Source organism: Leopardus geoffroyi, chromosome B1 (genome assembly GCF_018350155.1).
Source record: "Leopardus geoffroyi isolate Oge1 chromosome B1, O.geoffroyi_Oge1_pat1.0, whole genome shotgun sequence".
NCBI lineage: Eukaryota > Metazoa > Chordata > Mammalia > Carnivora > Felidae > Leopardus > Leopardus geoffroyi.
This window is the reverse complement of record NC_059327.1, coordinates 28,756,457-28,775,616: the sequence shown is the minus strand read 5'-3', so window position 1 is coordinate 28,775,616 and position 19,160 is coordinate 28,756,457. Positions and strand designations below refer to the sequence as shown.

General features: G+C 38.1%; 1 long non-coding RNA gene across 1 annotated transcript; it reads left to right on the top strand.

The window, feature by feature from the left end:
* Positions 1–1,988: 1,988 nt before the first annotated feature.
* Positions 1,989–18,638, top strand: LOC123586785. The gene is made up of 2 exons (XR_006706952.1): positions 1,989–2,193; positions 18,501–18,638. It is a non-coding gene; the product is annotated as an uncharacterized LOC123586785 (long non-coding RNA).
* Positions 18,639–19,160: the final 522 nt, after the last annotated feature.

Here is a 19,160-nt window from a genome sequence, read left to right as displayed (position 1 = left end):
GTATGGAGATGAAGCAGAATCCTAAACAAAAACAGAAGTATTTTAAAAATCAGCCGGCTGAGGACCTCCCTGGATTGGCACCACAGCTTTGAAGTAAGCATAGCACTGTGCAACTTTAGACTCCTCACTTTTCAGAGGCTTGAAGCACATCGTATTCCTTCCAGGCTGAGAGCCAGCACCTGATGTGCCCACCCACACCATAAATGGCCAGAAGGAAAGTAACCCAGACAGCAGCCTCTCTCTGACGAGCCCATGCTGCGGTGGGGTTACCAAGAGAGCTGCCTGTGCAGTCCGGCACTGTCAGATGTGCAGGTGCAGCTGTAAGCTGTAAAGACAAAGACGATGTTGTTTAACTTTTTAATTTACGGATACATTTTGAGGAGCCGCTAAATGTGCGTAAATTCATAGATGCCTGTTAGGAAATTAGTTCTTGTTAAACAACTAGTTTGAGGGGCGCCTGGGTGGCTCAGTCGGTTAAGCGTCCGACTTCAGCTCAGGTCACGATCTCACGGTCAGTGAGTTCGAGTCCCCTGTCGGGCTCTGGGCTGATGGCTCAGAGCCTGGAGCCTGCTTCTGATTCTGTGTCTCCCTCTCTCTTTCTGCCCCTCCCCTGTTCATGCTCTGTCTCTCTCTGTCTCAAAAATAAATAAACGTTAAAAAAAAAAAAATTAAAAAAAAACAAACACAACTAGTTTGAGCTAAGTATGTAGCTTATGGGTAGTATGTTACATTTGATTTTTTCTATTTCAAGAAAACCTGACTCTTGTCCAAATATTGCATTTTTTTAACTATAAAGAAATGTTTTTCTTTATTAAAAACTATATGTATTTTTATAGTAAATGCCTTATAGAACTAATTTTGGAGCCATCTTTTGTTCTAATGCCTTGTTTATTACCTGAGATTTTTGTGAAATTTAAAAATAAGCATTTCTGGGGGCACTTGGGTGGCTGAGTCCGTTAAGCCTCTGCCTCTGACTCTTGTTTTAGGCTCAGGTCATGATCCCGTGGTTCATGAGATGGAGCTCCCCATTGGGCTCTGCGCTGACAGCATGGAGCCTGCTTGGGATTCTCTCTCCCTCTCTCTCTGCTCCGCCCCTCTCTTAAAATAAACAAGAACAAAAAACCAGGGCGCCTGACTGGCTCAGTCAGTTAAGGGACCGGCTTCGGCTGGGGTCATCATCTCGTGGTTTGTGAGTTCACACCCTGCATCCATCTCTGTGCTGACAGCTCGGAGCCTGGAGCCTGCTTCAGACTCTATCTCTCCCCCCCTCTCTGCCCCTTCCATGCTCATGCTCTGTGTCTCAATAATAAATAAACATTAAAAAAATTTTTTTAACTTAAAAAAATTAAAAATAAGCATTTCTAACATTTTTATTGCTAGAGAAAAATTGCATGTTAATTAAATCAAATACAAAAAAAGTATTACCTCTGCCTAAGCACATTTTTTCTTTAAAACATTTAAAAATGTTTATATACAGAAAAATCTCATTTTATTGTTCCTTTGTTTATGCCCATAGTAATTGTTTTCAGTGTTCAAGAGAGAAAACTAAATACTATTTTTTTCCACATAAGGTAAATTTTTGGCTCGTCTCTTTTTTTAAAAATTGAGTTATAATTTACATCTAGTAAAATCATCCTTTAATGTCTAATCTGTTGGTTGTGTAAACAATCAATATACAGGACAGTTCCATCACCCCAAATATTCCCCTATGCCCACCTGAGTCCCTTTCTCTTATCCCCAGGCAACTACTACTGTTGTCTGTTCCTCTTGTTTTGAAATTTTATTTTAAAATATTTTAAAATCCAAAAAAAAATATTTAAAAATTAAATTAACTAAAAAGAGAGACAGAAAGATCGATGAAATAACACTAGCCACACTTCAAGTGCTTGGTAGTGTATGTGGCTAGTAGCCACCATATTGCATAGAACATCTCGATGTCACAGTAAGTTCTATTACACAGTACTGTTCTAGAGCCCTAGAATTCTACATGGCATCTCTTCTTTGGAGCTTGCTATAAACTATACAGTGTCTCCCATCACAGATAGTTTTAGTACTATAGGATTGGCCAGGCTGAACGGATGAGGGGCAGAACTGTTTACATCATAGCCTAGAGCCTGCTGCAGTTTCTCCTAGATTTACAACTGTCAGCTTATGATCTTCATTAAAAGGAATGTAGCAGTATTCTCAAATACGGTATGTACTGTCTCCAGAAGTCAGAGAGGTTTACCAAGCATTGTGCTTCTTTCTTAGTGGGAGCTGTGAGACAATATGTTTTATTTTGAATTAGATGTGATAGTATGCCCCCCAAACTCCAGATCCCTACAAACTTCCCTGAGAGCCCCTGGATTTTCATAGGTTCATCACATACCCTCTGGAACACATGTGTCTTAAGTACTTGTCACTTCTTATCTGCTTCAGTTACCATGTCATCAGTATGTGGATGAATTTGATGTTCTACAGATGTCCAGATCATTCAGGTTCCTTCAAACTACATCGTGACTGAAAGTCGAAGAGTGAACATTGACCTGTGGGAAGATCCCAACTAAATATATACTATTCTCCATCTCATGGGAATGCAAACTGCTTGTCAGCCTCCTTTTGAAGAGGGTTGGAAAATAATACATATGCTAGATAAATGGTTGCCTGTTACATGCCAGAGGATGTGTTATTCTGCAGAAAGAAAGGAATGAGGATGAAGAAAAAGAAAAAAGAAAAAAGAAAAAAGAGAAAGAGAAAGAGAAAGAGAAAGAGAAAGAGAAAGAGAAAAGGGAAGGAAGGAAAAGAAAGAAGGAGGAAAGGAGGAAGGGAGAGAGGCAGAGCAGCTGCAATTGAGGCTACCAGTTGGTTGTTTGCAGTAGGTGACTATCATTTAGTATGAAAACTATGGTTTCTATAGTGGTCACACTAGTGAACTAAATGGGGCTTTGGGAGGGACCACCACCCTTGCAGTAAGTATTTAAACAAATGGCATTAATCTTCCCCACAGGACACGGTATTTATTTTTATTTTCTAGCTGGGCCTAGGATAGAGAGTTTGGAGGAAGGACAAGATTTAGAGACTTTGAACTGGCCTTCCCTTTCTATGAGATCTCTCACGTCACAGGTTCAGGAACCAATATGAGTGTTCTGCCAACTGCCAAGTCTGTCCCTTCCAATTATATATTGGGGAATCAAAGAAATAGCATCCATTGTAGGCCCATGGACCAGGTGGACTCACAGTAAGCCAGTCCTGAGCCAAGATTCCATTTACCGCCACTAGGAATCATGGTGGCACTTTGGGTCCCCACATACCAATGAAATGGTACAACAATCCTCAAAAACCCAGGTATTCTCCTTTCTCCAATGCAAGATATCCTAGTAAATGTCTTTACGTCCATTTGAGGAAAGATGTAGAGAATTACTACTGATTAAATGTAGCATGGTGTTGCAGGGTCCTTCCTCATAGGGCACTGGCCTGTCCTTCAATCAATGGATATGGAGTCTGAGAACTGGCCTAGATCCAAAAACTAAGCAGTGGATCATGACTTTTGTTTGGACTATTGCCCTTAGATTCCTGATCACCTGTCCTTGGTTTGATTGTTTACATTAAGTAGTATCCTTATTGACTGCCCATCTTTCTTGCCTCTAGGAATACTGTATCCCATTCAGCATGTCCATAGCTCTCTGCAGATTGAGACCTCTGGCTGCCATTCTGATTTTGTCACTTATTGTGATAATTGTCTGTATCTTTCTACTTGTGGTTGAACTGCTTGCCACCTAGATTCTAATGTTTCAGATTTTCATCACCTTTCCTATCAGGAGCTCAGTTCTATAACAGCATCTTCTATTAGCCTGTTCTACAGAGGTTTGAAGCTTCTCAGTGATTCTGGTAGCCCTCCCATGAGCACATTCATTATCACCTAGGAAAACTAAGTGTCTTCCAGACTCTCATGCAAAATACTATCAGGTGTTGGGGTTTCTAGTCTACTATCACATTCCTACTTCTTTGAATCTTTTGACCTCTTCCTCTACCATCCACCAGTAAGTCTTATCTTTCATTATCATTAAGCAACTCAACATATCTTCTACCTAACCCTAACTTCCTTTAGGAATTCAGATAACAGAGAAAGAAAGGCAAGTACATTGGGAGATAAGCTGATAGGAAACTTAATTGTGTCTACCTATACTAAGAGAATTTAGTTTCTATTTCAACTCACATTCCTTGTCCCTCTATCTACAATTTGAGGAAGATGCCTACCCTCCTTGCAATCATAAATCAGATTTAATATAAACAAACTGGTAATTTTCAGGTCTGCAGAGAGCAAGAATATAGCATTGATGGAAATTTTACCAAATGGATCCTTTTTATTGGGAAATTGTGTCATTATTTATTGATGTCACAATGATAACCTAATAGAACTCCATCTGCCATCTAGAGATTACATTCCAATAACCAGAGACTTTATAGCTAGGCAGCTAATGTTAGAAATTTGCTGTAAAAACCAGAAACACTGTGGAATACCACCTCTACTCTACAAAAATCAATGAAATAAATGTTTGTTTTTATCCTGGAGCAAAACTGGAATAATTTACTTCCCATCTCCATTGAACCTACATCTGAAACAGGATGTGATTTTACCCTCATGATTGACCTGCTCCATTCTGGCATTTAACTAGATATTGCCCAGCAAATTTCATGTTTAATCTTCATGGGCTAGCAGTCTACAATGTATGCAGAGCAGTCTACCACCATCCCCTTAGCCTAAACAGAGAATATCCAAAATCATAAATGTTTCATTCTACTTTAACCAAGCAGAAAGACAGACTCTCATAGGAATACGCTGCATAGGCATGTAAATCAAATTTTAAAATTCAGTTATTGTCAACTTTTCCTGAAAAGTAAGCTAGTGAAAGATAGATTGAGAGAGAAAGGCTGCATTCTCCATGACCAGATTTAAAATTTTTTAGAGACTTACATCCATTTTTTTAGCACAAATTTCATGGAAAAATAGGCCATTTACTGATGTGAACTTGTTTCCCTAGGGAAATAAACTAGGTATTTAGATTAAAGTACTTTTCCTGCCAAAAATGTAGAATTCTCTCTCTCCCTGTCCATCTATCCTCAGGTAAAATAAATAACTAAATATATATATATTTCTATATCTATATCTATATCTAGATATATAGATATAGAAATAGATATATAAAATAAAAAGTTGACAAAAATCGGAGTTCTGTTTTTGCTATTTTGACTCTTTTGCTGACCAATCATCAAAGCCAGAATCCAGCTGTCTGATGTAAACGGAAAGGCACTCTTATCTATTCTCACAGATGGATTCTGGAATCATTTTGGCTTAATTTTGGCAGGGACAGGTAGAGGCAGAACCAGACTCAGGAAAAGCACTGATAATTTCCTGTGGGGTTCTCACAGTAGTAAGAGGTGGAGGGAACTCTTTAGAAAAAAACATAGGATAAAATAGATTTTTTGAAATTACCACCCTGTTAGACTCAGTGGAGATATAAACCCCAGGAAGGCAAAAGAGAACATTTCAAAGGATTGTGTGTTTCCCAAATTACTTTGCTCTCCCTTTAAGCTTTAAGAAAATGACATTCTGATTTCTGGCAAGGTTCAAGTGAATTCTATTTGGGGTTAGTTTGCAACACTTAAATTGCTTCAGGGCTTGCTCTGATTGGAATTCTGTTCCCTCAGTTGCACTGCAATAAAATACCTAACCCATTAAAGTAGTTATTATCAGAGAACCAGGACCTTGCCATCCAGCCATCACTATGTGGGAGGGACTGTATAAGTATCTTAGCCCCCTTCCCTCGTGAACACAAAGTGATCTGGGGTCTTTTGACTGCTAGGAAAAGATATCTTTAGATAGTCTGTTTATCTCCTATGCCAAGACATTCAAGTGGGTCTTCAGAGAGGACTTAATTAGTAACTGTGGCCCTCAGCTCCATATGTATCCTGATGACATTCAGATTTATCTTTTCCCTCCCTTAAGACATTAGTGGAGAAGATGAAAAATGAACAGTCCTTGCCAAATGCAGAGTCCTTAGAGTTCTCAGAAAATAAATGTTACATTTCCAAAGTAAGAGCTACCTCTGATGAAAGAAGACAAACTTGTTGCCCACCCCACCTGCGCCCCAGTTCTTGCATCTTCACTCTACACACTCTTGTTGTGTTTCGGCATTTGCATTTAGTACCCGTGAATGAGAGCTATTCAAATGGTTGACTTGCCATCACCAAAGGGCAGTAAGCTGCATGCCAAGAAGAGGATGATTCCCAGGTTTAGCACAACTGACTCATCTAAAGTGAAAAAAAGAAAAGAAAGCACCATGCATAGTGGGAATGACTTCAGCTGCAAGTAACAAAATCCAACTAAAAGAAACTGAAACAAATAGAGCTCTAATTTGTTCTCAGATTAGCTGACTGCTGGTATAGGATCAGTGGGGCCAACACTGTTAGGGCTTGAGTCTCTGAGATATTCTTGGCCTTTCACTCAGTTTAAAGGTGACTCCAGATATTACGTCCACCCTCAAAATATGAAGAGAAGAAGTCAATATCAACAGATTTTTGAACCTTCCCAGAAAGCTCTCTCATTGGCCAAAACTGTGTAACATGACCAATTCCAGCTGTAAGAAGGCTACAAAAGTCACTAGGCTTCTCTAATGGAAGATGATAAAAGAAAAGACAGTTGAAAATGACTGTTTTGCAAACCAATCAATAGTCTGCCACATCCAATATATTTTACCCAGCAGTTCAGCTATAAGAAGAATGCCAGGATTGATCTTTTAGGACACTTTCGAGAGTAAAAGAGAAAACTGTTAACAATTATGCCAAGAAAACAGGAGCTAACTATGACTGTCCTGAGAAAACTGGAATATATGATCACTGTAGTCATAGACAAAGTATTCTGAGAAATTAGCCCCACTTCCCTCCACAGTTTGACAGGGAACTGAAAATCTGTTTCTTGGGTGAATAAAATCTCCCAGGCTACACCCAGGATCTTCCAATGCTTGAATTTTCTATTTATGCCTGACATGCCTCACTTTGGAGTAGACCAGACAACTTTTCTATGGGAGACTTTGTTAAGATCATTTGGCAAATAATACTCAGAGGTGCTTTCTTCTCTAACTTCTGTGCAAAGTCTTTTCAGAGCACATATTATCCATGGCTTTCTCCCACACCCTGCCTGTGAGGAAGACAGTGTTCAATAAGGCTGAGATTCTCAAATCAGGCAGTATTGACGATTTACAAATGGTCAGGGTAGTATCCCCCTGAATCAAGATAAAAAAGAAGTTTATCAGTAGTATAAATTGAAATCTCTCTGAGCATATGTCTTTTCTATCCTGACTTTATACCTTTATTCATTCATAAGGACAACAAAATAATCTTGGAGCAAAATTTGGGCCTGACACCATGATTATAAGGTGGTACAAGGTTATTTCTAACCTTATAGCTAGAACTGGTTTTAGATGCCAAACTATGTTACTTGAATACTAATTAATGTAGGGCTCTACCTTGAATTCTAGTTATTTTTATGTCTTATTTTTCTAACTTAAGATTTTTGTTTTCTTCCCTGTAACTTCCAGCTTTCCAAACTTTCTACTATAAACAAAATGCAATATATTACTTTTGTTTTTTATATTTTTTAATGTTTATCTATGGTTGAGAGAAAGAGAGACAGAGCATGAACAGGGGAGGGGCAGAGAGAGGAGGAGACACAGAATCTGAAGAGGCTCCAGGCTCTGAGCTGTCAACAGAGAGCTCACCACGGGGCTCGAACTCACAAGCCATGAGATCCCCAGGTACCCTATCTTTTGTTTTGAATAAGTGTGTGTTTTTTCCTCGAGTTTTGAGGGAATAGAGTTAATGGGAAAAAATATCACAGAAATAAGAGTAAAGAGTGCACCTGCGATTGTAAACCTCTGCCACCACCTTTGCAACACTCAAGAGAAAGCCACTATTAACATTGTGATGTGTGTATATTTATATTTTTTTATCCTATGAATTGACATACATATAACTTAATTTTTTCATGTAAAAATCTATTAGTATATTCCACCATATCATTCTTTCCAGGCTGTATTGTGTCCCATAGCCTCTAGCGGTGTGAGAAATACTTAAGAGATACAGAAGCCATTGTGGACTATGGCAGTTGTTTCGGATAGAAAAGAATAAATTATATAGAACCATGTTGGAAAAAGGATTTAAAAATTAAACTTTACTGTTGTGCAAAGGATACACATATGCTGCAGTATTCTCACATAAAATATGAAATAAGATTTTTCTGGGGCACCTGAGTGGCTCAGTTTGTTGAGCAGGCCAACTCTTGATTTTGGCTCAGGTCATGATTTCATGGTCATGGGACTGAGCCCTGCATTGGGCTCTGCACTGACAGCATGGAGTGTGCTTGGGATTGTCTCTCCTCTCTCTGCCCCTCCCCAACTCAAGCACAATTTCTCTCTCTCTCTCTCTCTCTCTCAAAATCAATAAAATAAACAAGATTTCTGAAAATATCTTCTATTTTCAGAGTGAGAGTAGAGAAAACTTTGTATGAATGTCACACATCACAGTTTGGGGAAGTTCTAAAAATAAAGTCAATGTACTGTTTTCATAGGATGAATGTCACTTCAAGGATCTTATTTAAAAAACACACAAAAATGACCATTTTTGAAGTCTAGACTCAATACAAACATTAAAGTCAGTCTTTTAAATAGAATTTCAACATTCTCCACATATTTGACATTTTTCTAATGAATACACTGCTCTATTGGCATATTCTCATAACGCTTTATTAAAAAGCCTTCTTTTTTGCTAACATTATAGTTTAACCAGCATGCATTAATTAATGAACTTAAGTTATTCTTCCTTTCCCTCCAAATCTTAACTACCATCCAGATTTTTATAGTTTATTCTCAGTATTTTAGACCTCACAAAATTTAGAGCACTTTTTTTTCTCTCACTGCACTGTTACCGCTTTTTTTAAAATTTATTTTTAATTGCAGTTAAAGTTAACATACAGTGTACTATGAGTATCAATAGTATAGTGACTCAACACTTCCATACAACACCTGGTGCTCATCACAACAAGGGTACTCCTTAATCCCCCATCACCTAGTTAACCCATTCCCCCCCCCCCACTTCCCTTCTGGTAACCATCAATTTGTTCTCTATAGTTAAGAGTCTATTTCTTGGTTTGCTCCCTCTCTTTTTTTCTCCTTTGCTCATTTGCATTTTCTTAAATTCCACATGAGTGAAATTATATGACATTTTTCTTTAACTTATTTTACCTAGCATGATACTCTCTAGCTCCATTTCACACCACTGCAAATGGCAAGACTGCATTCTTCTATATGGCAGAGTAATATTCCATTGTGTATATATACACCACATATTCTTTATCCATTCGTCACGTGATAGACATTTGGGCTGTTTCCCTAATTTGGCTACTGTAGATAATGCTGTTTTATTTTTTTTTTTTAATTTTTTTTTTTTCCAACGTTTATTTATTTTTGGGACAGAGAGAGACAGAGCATGAACGGGGGAGGGGCAGAGAGAGAGGGAGACACAGAATCGGAAACAGGCTCCAGGCTCTGAGCCACCAGCCCAGAGCCCGACGCGGGGCTCGAACTCACGGACCGCGAGATCGTGACCTGGCTGAAGTCGGACGCTTAACCGACTGCGCCACCCAGGCGCCCCGATAATGCTGTTTTAAACACCAGAATGCACGTATCCCTTTGAATTAGTATTTTTATATTCTTTGTAAATAAATAGTAGTGCCATTGCTGGATCATAGAGTAGTTCTATTTTTAACTTTCTGAGGAAACTCCATACAGTTTCCAGCAGTGGCTCCACCAGTTAGCATTCCCACCAACAGTGCAAGAGGGTTCCCCTTAACCCACATCCTCGCCAAAACCTGTTGTATCTTATGTTAATTTTAGCCATTCTGACAGCATGAGGAGATATCTCATTGTAGTTTTGATTTCTATTTCCCCAATAAGTAATGTTGAGCATCTTTTCATGTGTCTGTTGGCCATCTGTATGTCTCCTTTGGGAAAAGTGTCTATTCATACCTTCTGCCCATTTTTTAATTGGATTATTTGGTTTTTGGGTGTTGAGTTTGATAAATTCTTTATATATTTTGGATACTTACCATTTAGCAGGTATGTCATTTGCAAATACCTTCTCCTATTCCATAGGTTTCCTTTTAGTTTTGTTGACTGTTTTCTTCACTGTGCCGAAGTTTTTATTTTGATGAAGTCCCAGGAGTTTATTTTGGCTTTTGTTTCCCTTGCCTCAGGAGACATATTTAGAAAGAAGTTGCTATGGCCAATGCAAAAGAAGTTACTGCCTGTGTTCTCTTCTAGGATTATTATGGTTTCAGGTCTCACATTTAGGTCTTTAAACCATTTTGAGGTTGTTTTGTGTGTATGGTCAAAGAAAGTGGTCCAGTTTTCCCAACACCATTTGTTGAAGAGACTATCTTTTTCCCACAGTATATTCCTTCCCATTTTGTTGAAGATTAATTGAGCATACAATTGTGGGCTCATTTCTGGGTTTTCTATTCTGTTCCATCGATCTATGTATCTATTTTTGTGCTGGTACCATATGGTCTTGGTCACTAAAGCTTTATAATATAATTTGAAGTCCAGAATTGTGAAGCCTCCAACTTTGCTTTCCTTTTTCAAGACTGCTTTGGCTCTTTGGGGTCTTTTGTGATTCCATACAAATTTTAGGAATGTTTTTTCTAACTCGGTAAAAATGCTGTATTTTGATAGGGATTGAATTAAATGTGTAAACTGGTTTGGGTACTATAAACGTTTTAATATCTATTCTTCCAATCCATGAGTCTAGAATGTCTTTCCATTTCTTTGGGTCATATGCAATTTCTTTCATTAGTGTTTCATAGTTTTTAGAGTACAGGTCTTTCACCTGTTTGGTTAGATTTATTCCTAAGTATCTTATGCTTTTTGGTGCAGTTGTAAATGGGACTAACTCCTTAGTTTCTCTTTCTATTCCTTCGTTATTGGTGTATAGAAATAAAACCAATTCTTATACATTGATTTTGGGTCCTGTAACTTTACTGAACTTATCAGTTCTAGCAATTGTTTGGTGGAATCTTTGGGTTTTGTTTTTTTAATATTTATTTTTGAGAGACACAGAGACAGAGTGTGAGCTGGGAAGGGGCAGAGAGAGCAGGAGATACAGAATCTGAAGCAAGCTCCAGGCTCTGAGCTCTCAGGACAGAGCCCAATGCAGAGCTTGAACTCACAAACTGTAAGAAGTTTGAGCAGAAGTTGAATGCTTAAGCGACTGAGCCACCCAGATGTCCCTGGGTTTTCCATATAGAGTATCATCTCACCTGCAAATAGTGAAAATTTGACTTCTTACTTGTATGCCTCATCTCTTTTCACTGTCTGATTGCTGTGGCCAGAACTTCCAATACTATATTGAATAAAAGTGGTGAGAGAGGACATTCCTGTCTTGTTTCTCACCATAGAGGAAAAAGCTCTCAGTTTTTCCCCATTTAGAATTATATTAGCTTTAGTGTTTCATATATGGCCTTTATTACATTGAGGTATGTTCCCTCTAAACCTACTTTGTTGAAGGTTTTTTATCATGAACAGATGTTTTACTTTGTTAAATGTTTTTTCTGCATCTGTTGAAACGATCATATGGTTCTTATTCTTCTATTAATGTGGTGTATCACACTGATTGGTGATTATTGAACCACCCTGGCAACCCAGGAATAAATTCTACATGATCATAGTGAATGAGTTTTTAAAAAATATTGTTGGATTTGGTTTGCTAGTATTTTGTGGGTTATTTTTTATTTTTTAATTTTTTTGTTTATTTTGAAAAAGAGAGTGGAGAGGCAGAGGAAGTGGGAGAGAGAGAATCCCAAGCAGGCTCCAATGTGGAGCCTGATGCAGGGCTAGAACTCATGTACTGTGAGATCATGACCTGAGCCAAATTCAAGAGTTGGATACTTAACTGAGCCACCCAGGTGCCCCAGTTTGCTAATATTTTGTTGAGGATTTTTGCACCTATCTTTACGAGAGATATTGGCCTGTAGTTCTCTTTTTTTGTGGTGTCTTTATCTGGTTTGGTATCAGGGTAATGCTGGCCTCATCAAATGAATTTGGAAGTTTTCCTTCCTTTTATACTTTCTGGAATAATTTGAGAAAAGTAAGTATTAACTCTTCTTTAAATGTTTGGTAGAATTCCCTTGTGAAGCCATCTGGCCATGGATTTTTGTTTGATGAGAGTTTTTTGATTACTGGTTCAATTTCTTTGCTGGTTATCAGTATCTGCAAGTATTCTATTTCTTCCTAAGCTTTGGTAAGTTATATGTCTCTAGGAATTTATCCATTTCTAACAGATTGTCCAATTTTTAGGCTTATACTTTTTTTGTAATATTCTCTTAAAACTGTATTTCTGTGGTGTTTTTACTTTTCCTCTCTCATTTGCAGTGTTATTTGTGTCTTTTCTCTTTTCCTTTTGATAGGTCAGGCTAGAGGTTTATCAATTTTATTACTTTTTTTAAAAGAACCAATGGGGCGCCTGGGTGGCGCAGTCGGTTAAGCGTCCGACTTCAGCCAGGTCACGATCTCGCGGTCCGTGAGTTCGAGCCCCGCGTCAGGCTCTGGGCTGATGGCTCAGAGCCTGGAGCCTGTTTCCGATTCTGTGTCTCCCTCTCTCTCTGCCCCTCCCCTGTTCATGCTCTGTCTCTCTCTGTCTCAAAAATAAATAAACGTTAAAAAAAAAAAAATTAAAAAAAAAAAAAAAAAAAAAAAAAAAGAACCAGATTCTGGTGTCATTGATCTGTTCTATTGTGTTTTTAGTTTCTATATCATTTATTTCTACTTTAATCTTTATTATTTCCTTCCTTCTTCTGGCTTTAGACTTCATTTGTTCTTTTTCTAGCTCCTTTAAGGTGTAAGGTTAGGTTGTTAACTTGAGCTTTTTCTTGCTTTTACTTCCCTCTTAGGACCACTTTTGCTGCATACTAAAGGTTTTGGACTATTGTGTTTTCACTTTCAATTGTTTCCATGTAATTTTTTATAGCTTCTTTTGCTTCTTGGTTGATCCACTCATTATTTAACAGCATGTTGTTTAACCTCAATACATTGAGGTCTTTCCATACTTTTCCTTGTGGTTGACTTCCAGTGTCATAGCACTGTGGTCAGAAAAGGTGCATGCTATGACTTCACTCTTCTTGTATTTGTTAAGGCCTATTATATGGCCTAATACGTGATCTATTCTGAAGAATGTTCTAAGTGCACTTGAAAAGAATGTGTATTCTGTTGTTTTAAGATGGAATATTCTGAATATATCTCTTAAATCCATCTGGTCCAGTTTAACATTCAAAGCCACTGTTTCTGTATTTCCTGTGTGAAGGATGTGTCCATTGCTGTAAATGGGGTGTTAATGTCCCCTATTATTCCATTACTATTGATTAGTCCTTTTATGTTTGTTATTGTTTTATATATATGAGTGCTTTCATATTGGGTGCATAAATATTTACAATTGTTAGATCTTCTGGTTCGATTGTCCTTCCATTATTATATAGTGTCCTCCTTTACCTGTTACAGTCTTTAAGTCTAGTCTGATGTAAGTATCTCTACTCTGGCTTTCTTTAGACATTCATTTGCATGACAAACATTTCTCTATCCAGTCCCTTTCATTCTGCAGGTGTCCTTAGGCCTAACGTGAGTGTCCTCTAAGCAACATATAAATGGGTCTTGTTTTGTTTTATCATCTATTCTGATGCCCTACGTCTTTTATTGTGGCATTCAGTCCACTAACATTTAAAGTAATTCAGTCCACTAACACTTAAGGTAATTATTGATACATATGTATTCATTGCCATTTTATTACTTGTTTTGTTGTTTCTGGAGATTTTCTCTGATCTTGTCTTTTACTTTTTGCTGATTTTCTTTAGTGATGTATTTGGATTTCTTTATATCATTTGCATGTTTATTACTAGTCATTGATATATAGTTACCATTAGGTTTGTATATAACCTCTTCTGTAAAAGGCAGTCTATATTAAGTTGATGGTCATTTAATTTTGAACACATTCTTTTCTCCTCTATTCACATTTTAGGAATATGTTGCTATATTTTATATCCTTTTTTTGTGAGTACCTTGACTGATTTTCTACAGAAGTATTCATTTTTGATGCTTTTATGTTTCCTGCCTTTATACTCTGACTTTTGATCTCTTCTTTCCACTCAATGTGTCCCCTTTTAATATTTCTTGCAGGACAGTTTAGTGGTCAAATAAATTTTCTGCCCCCTTTTCTCACTCTTTTTCTCCTGGGACTCCTACAATACAATGGTTATTGTTTGACAGAGTCACTGAGTTCCCTAAGTCTATTCTCATTCTGCAGAACTCTCTCTTTTGTTCAGCCTCATTGCCTTCTATTACTGTCTTCTAGGTCATTAAGTCATTACTCTGCTTCTTTCAGCCCACTGTTCATTGTATCAAGCATTTTTCTTTCTTTTCTTTAAAATTATTTTTAATGTTTATTTTTTATTTCTGAGAGAGAGAGCATGAGCAGGGGAGAGGCAGAGAGAGGGAGACACAGAATATGAAACCGGCTCCAGGCTCTGAGCTGTCAGCCCAGAGCCCAATGCAGGGCTCAAACTCGCCAACTGCAAGATCATGACCTCAGCCCAAGTTGGATGTTTGACTGAGCCAGACAGGCACCCCACAAGCATTTTTCTAATCTCATTTATTGCACTCTTCATCTCTGATTCTTTTTTATCTCTTATCTCTGTGGTAAGGATCTCCCTGATAGGACTTCTGTTCTTTTCTAAGTGCCAGTGAGTATCCTTATGATCATTGCTTTAAATTCTCCATTAGGCATGTTACTTATATATGTCTCACTTAGATTTCTGCTTGTGGCTTTATCTTGTTCTTTCACTTGGAATAAACTCCTCTCTTGGCATTTTGTCTAAGTCTCTGTTTTCTTCTGTTTGTTAGAAAAGCCAGTCATTTCCTGTTCCTGAAAGTAATAGCCTTATGAAGAAGAGGCCATGTCGTGTTCATGGAGTGATACTTCAGGAAGTGTGTTTGGTGTATGCTGCACCATAGTTTGAAGTATGCACTTCACTATTGTGTTCTTACTGCTTTATACTTTTTTTTTAATGTTTATTCATTTTTGAGAGAAAGAGTGTGAGCAGGGGAAGGGCAGAGAGAGAGGGAGACACAGAATCTGAAGCAGGCTCCAGGCTCTGAGCTGTCAGCACAGAGCCCAACATGGGTCTCGAACTCATGAACCACGAGATCATGACCGGAGCTGAAACTGGACGTCTAACCAACTGAGCCACCCAGACGCCCCATGACTGCTTTATTCTTCTGGCCAGTTGTCTGCAGAGGCTCTCCTTACCGACTGTGGGCAGTGTTTGGTCCTTGGCCTGAATGAGGCAAGCATTAACTAGGTGTGCTCTGGTCTGCTTGTGAAATGAGGCCTGTCATCACCTCCACCAGAACTGAGGCCCTGCAAAACTCTCTAGTCAAGAGATGCAGTGTGGGTGAAGGTTTGTGCTGGTCTTCTGGGGAAAGGGTCCACCAGGTTGGGACTGAAGTAAACACAACTAGAAAAGGCAGTTCCACCAGAGCACAGGGTGTAAGTGTAGTGTAAGTAAATTAGGCAGCAAGCGTTGGCATTTCACTGCTTCCCACAGGGAGTTTTGTGTTTATTCAGAGGAAGGAAAAGGATGCAACCTCATTTGTTCCCAGAGAGTAATCTCTATGAATGCTCTCTCCTGGGAACAGGCTCTCTGAGGAGCAAATACTTTCCACACTGTGTGCCCCAAGCATTCTTCAAATCACTATTCCCATATTGTATTCCCCCAAGGTTGTTTGCCCACCCTCTCTCCAAAAGCAGCACAGTGTCCTCTAGGCTCTATCCCAGCCAAGCCCACTGGCCTTTAAAACTCCAGGCTTTAAGCCCCACTGGCAGCAAAAACTTAGGAAATTCAGCCAGCCAATGGCTATGTAGAAATGTTCTTTTGCTTTCTCCTGTGTGCTCCACTCTCTTGTGCTTCTCCATGACTACGGCTCCCTTCCCTCCATAGTAGCCAGGATCTGTTTCTCTCCTAAACTATGTCTCCACACTTTCTACCTTCTTCAATGTGGCCTCTTCTGTTTAGTTCTGGAGGGTTCTGTTAGTCTTCAGGTCGATTTCCAGTGTTATTTAGAATGATTTGATAGTTATCTGGTTATATATGTGGATCAAGGGGAGCCTGGGGTCCTCCTACTCCATCATCATCTCCTTCCCTCATAGACTCCCTATTTACCAATTTATTCTAATCATTTACTTTTTCTAGTAATACTTCTATCACACAAAGTCACAGTTTTTGTAATTCTGTAGTTCTCTTCTTCTAATCCTCCAAAGCATAAAGTGCATGAATCTGAAATACACATATTTGTTTGAAGCTGATTCTGTTTATCTCATTGGGAGATAATCTTTCTTCTAAGTACACAATGCCATATTCCTTAACTATGGGACACTTGACATGATATTGACTTAAAATTACACAATAAGAGTTTAGGGTAAAGACCAAAACAAAATCCTCAAGGAAGTGTATTTAGTCTCTTAGAATCTCTTTTAACTTTTCAATAATATGCTTTAAAAAAAAAAGCGTTTGCTTTTTAATACCCTCACTTTTGCTATTCAATCCATGGTAATTGAACGTGTGATAAAACACAAAAGCTTAAGGACCAGCGTGCTAAAACCTATTCTTATCATCTAGGGTAACTATGCTCAAAGTATGACCCACAGAGCCCAGAGGTCTGCATGAATTCTGAGAAATACAGGGAATCCACAGAGTCAAAACTATTTTTACAATAATACTAAGGCATTATTTGCTTTTCTCATTGTGTTGATATTTGCATTGCATACACAAATAGTGGTAGATAACAGTGCTGGTTTACAATGAAAGCAACAAGTACCACCAAACTGTATCAGTATCATTGTATTGTTCACCAACATGTATTTATAAGGAAAAAAAAGCCAATTCCACATTCCACTTAAGAATGTCCTCAGGGAAGCTATATTCTTAATCTTATTGTTATTTTTTATTTTTGTAATGTTTATTTTTGAGAGACAGAGAGACAGAGAGCGAGCAGGGGAAGGGCAGAGAGAGGGAGACACAGAACCTGAAGCAGGCTCCAGGCTCTGAACTGTCACCACAGAGCTCGACACGGGGCTCGAATCCATGACCCATGAGATCATGACCTGAGCTGAAGTCAGACGCCCTAACCAACAGAGCCACCCAGGCACCCCATAATCTTACTAAATCTCAACCCTTGAGTATACCCTTTGAAACTCTGCTTTAACTGTATCGATGGACTTTTTGTACTGTTACATTAAAATCCATTACATTTGGGATATAACTTCCCCCAAAATAGGAGATTCCTATAAAGCTCTTCTGCAGCATATCTAATTCACTGGTTGTCTTCAGGAAAAGCACATGTGAAACTGAGTTGCAACATAAACCAGCTACTTCTTTCTGGGATGTATTTACTGGGAAGAACTGACAGGCAAAAAATGATCGTTTGAACTTAAGTAGAGGATATACAGAAAAGGGAACCCTCTTACACTGTTGGTGGGAATGCAACTGGTGTAGCCACTCTGGACAACACGATGGAGTTTCCTCAAAAAAGTTAAAAATAGAACTACCTATGATCTAGCAACTGCACTACTACATATTTACCTGAAGAACACAAAAATACTGATCCAAAGGGATACATGCACTTTAATGTTTATAGCAGCATTATCTACAATAGCCAAATTATGGAAAGTACCCAAATGTCCATCGACTGATGAATGGACAAAGAAGATGCTGTATATATACACAATGGAATACTGTGTATATATAGAATGAAAAATCCATAAAAAAGAATGAAATCTTGCCATTTGCAATGATGTGGATGAAGCTAGAGATATTACGCTAAATGAAATAAGTCAAAGAAAGACAAAGTGGAATTTTAAAACTTGGAAGAAAAAGAAAGTATTTTGCAAAACATTTTCTCTCAAACATAAAGTAAGCCCACCACTTTGAGGAAAACAGACTATATTTGCTGCTAATGATAAAATATTAGCTTTCCAGCAAAAACGGGAATTATGGAAAACATGTCCAACATAATAACCTTGACACTTTCCAATATTTAAAGACTTTTCTGTTGATGTTAATAAATGTGACTTTTCATATTTTAAGATGAATCATGTCAATGTTTTGAACATCTGAATAACTCAATGAACCAGCAGTTTCCAAATGACCAAGACATAAGTTTACAAAATTATATATGGGGAAAGATATATTTCAAATGTAATGAATTTTAATAAAACACTACAAAAAGTCCTTTGATAACAGTTTTACAGTCTATTTTGCAACTAATTTTTAAGAAACTGCTACTTATCAAACTTTGGCATAGTATTAGAGGAGAATATCTACAACTATCTGAAAAGATTCAAATTCTTTTTTTTCTACCTTCAAGGTATGTAAAGCTGGGTTTTCTTCACATACTTCAATCAAGGAACATATGATAACAGACTGAGTATGTATATGTGAGAATCTAGTCGTCTCTTGTTATCAGACACTTTAAAAATGTGCAAAAATAAATGATGCTGCTCTACTCACTAGAACTTTTCTGTTTTAGAGTATGGATTTTGCCCTAAAGAAAATGTTTTTTATATTAACATAATGGGTTTATTGTTTTTAAGCACATTAACAACAAAACAAATATTTGTCTATGATCATTTTCAATTGAATATGGTAAACACCGATAAAACCTATGTGAACAAAAGTTTTTTGGGGACCTTAATAACTTTGAAGAGTATAAAGAAATGCTGAGATTAAAAATGTTGAGAGGAGGCACCAAGATGGCAGAACAGCATGGAAGTTTTTTTTGCATCTCACATCCATGAAATACAGCCAGATCAACACTAAACCATCCTGCACACTTAGAAAACAGATTTGAGGATTAACACAACAATCTGCACAACCTGAGCCAGAGAACTCAGCAGGTACGCAGTGTGGAGAGGGGAACTGGGGGAGAGAGAAGCCACGAGAGCAGGGAGCCGCTTATGCGTGTGGAAAAAATATGGAGATGGCACAGGGTGGGGGGGAGTACGGGGAAAAGCACCCCCTCCCCAAA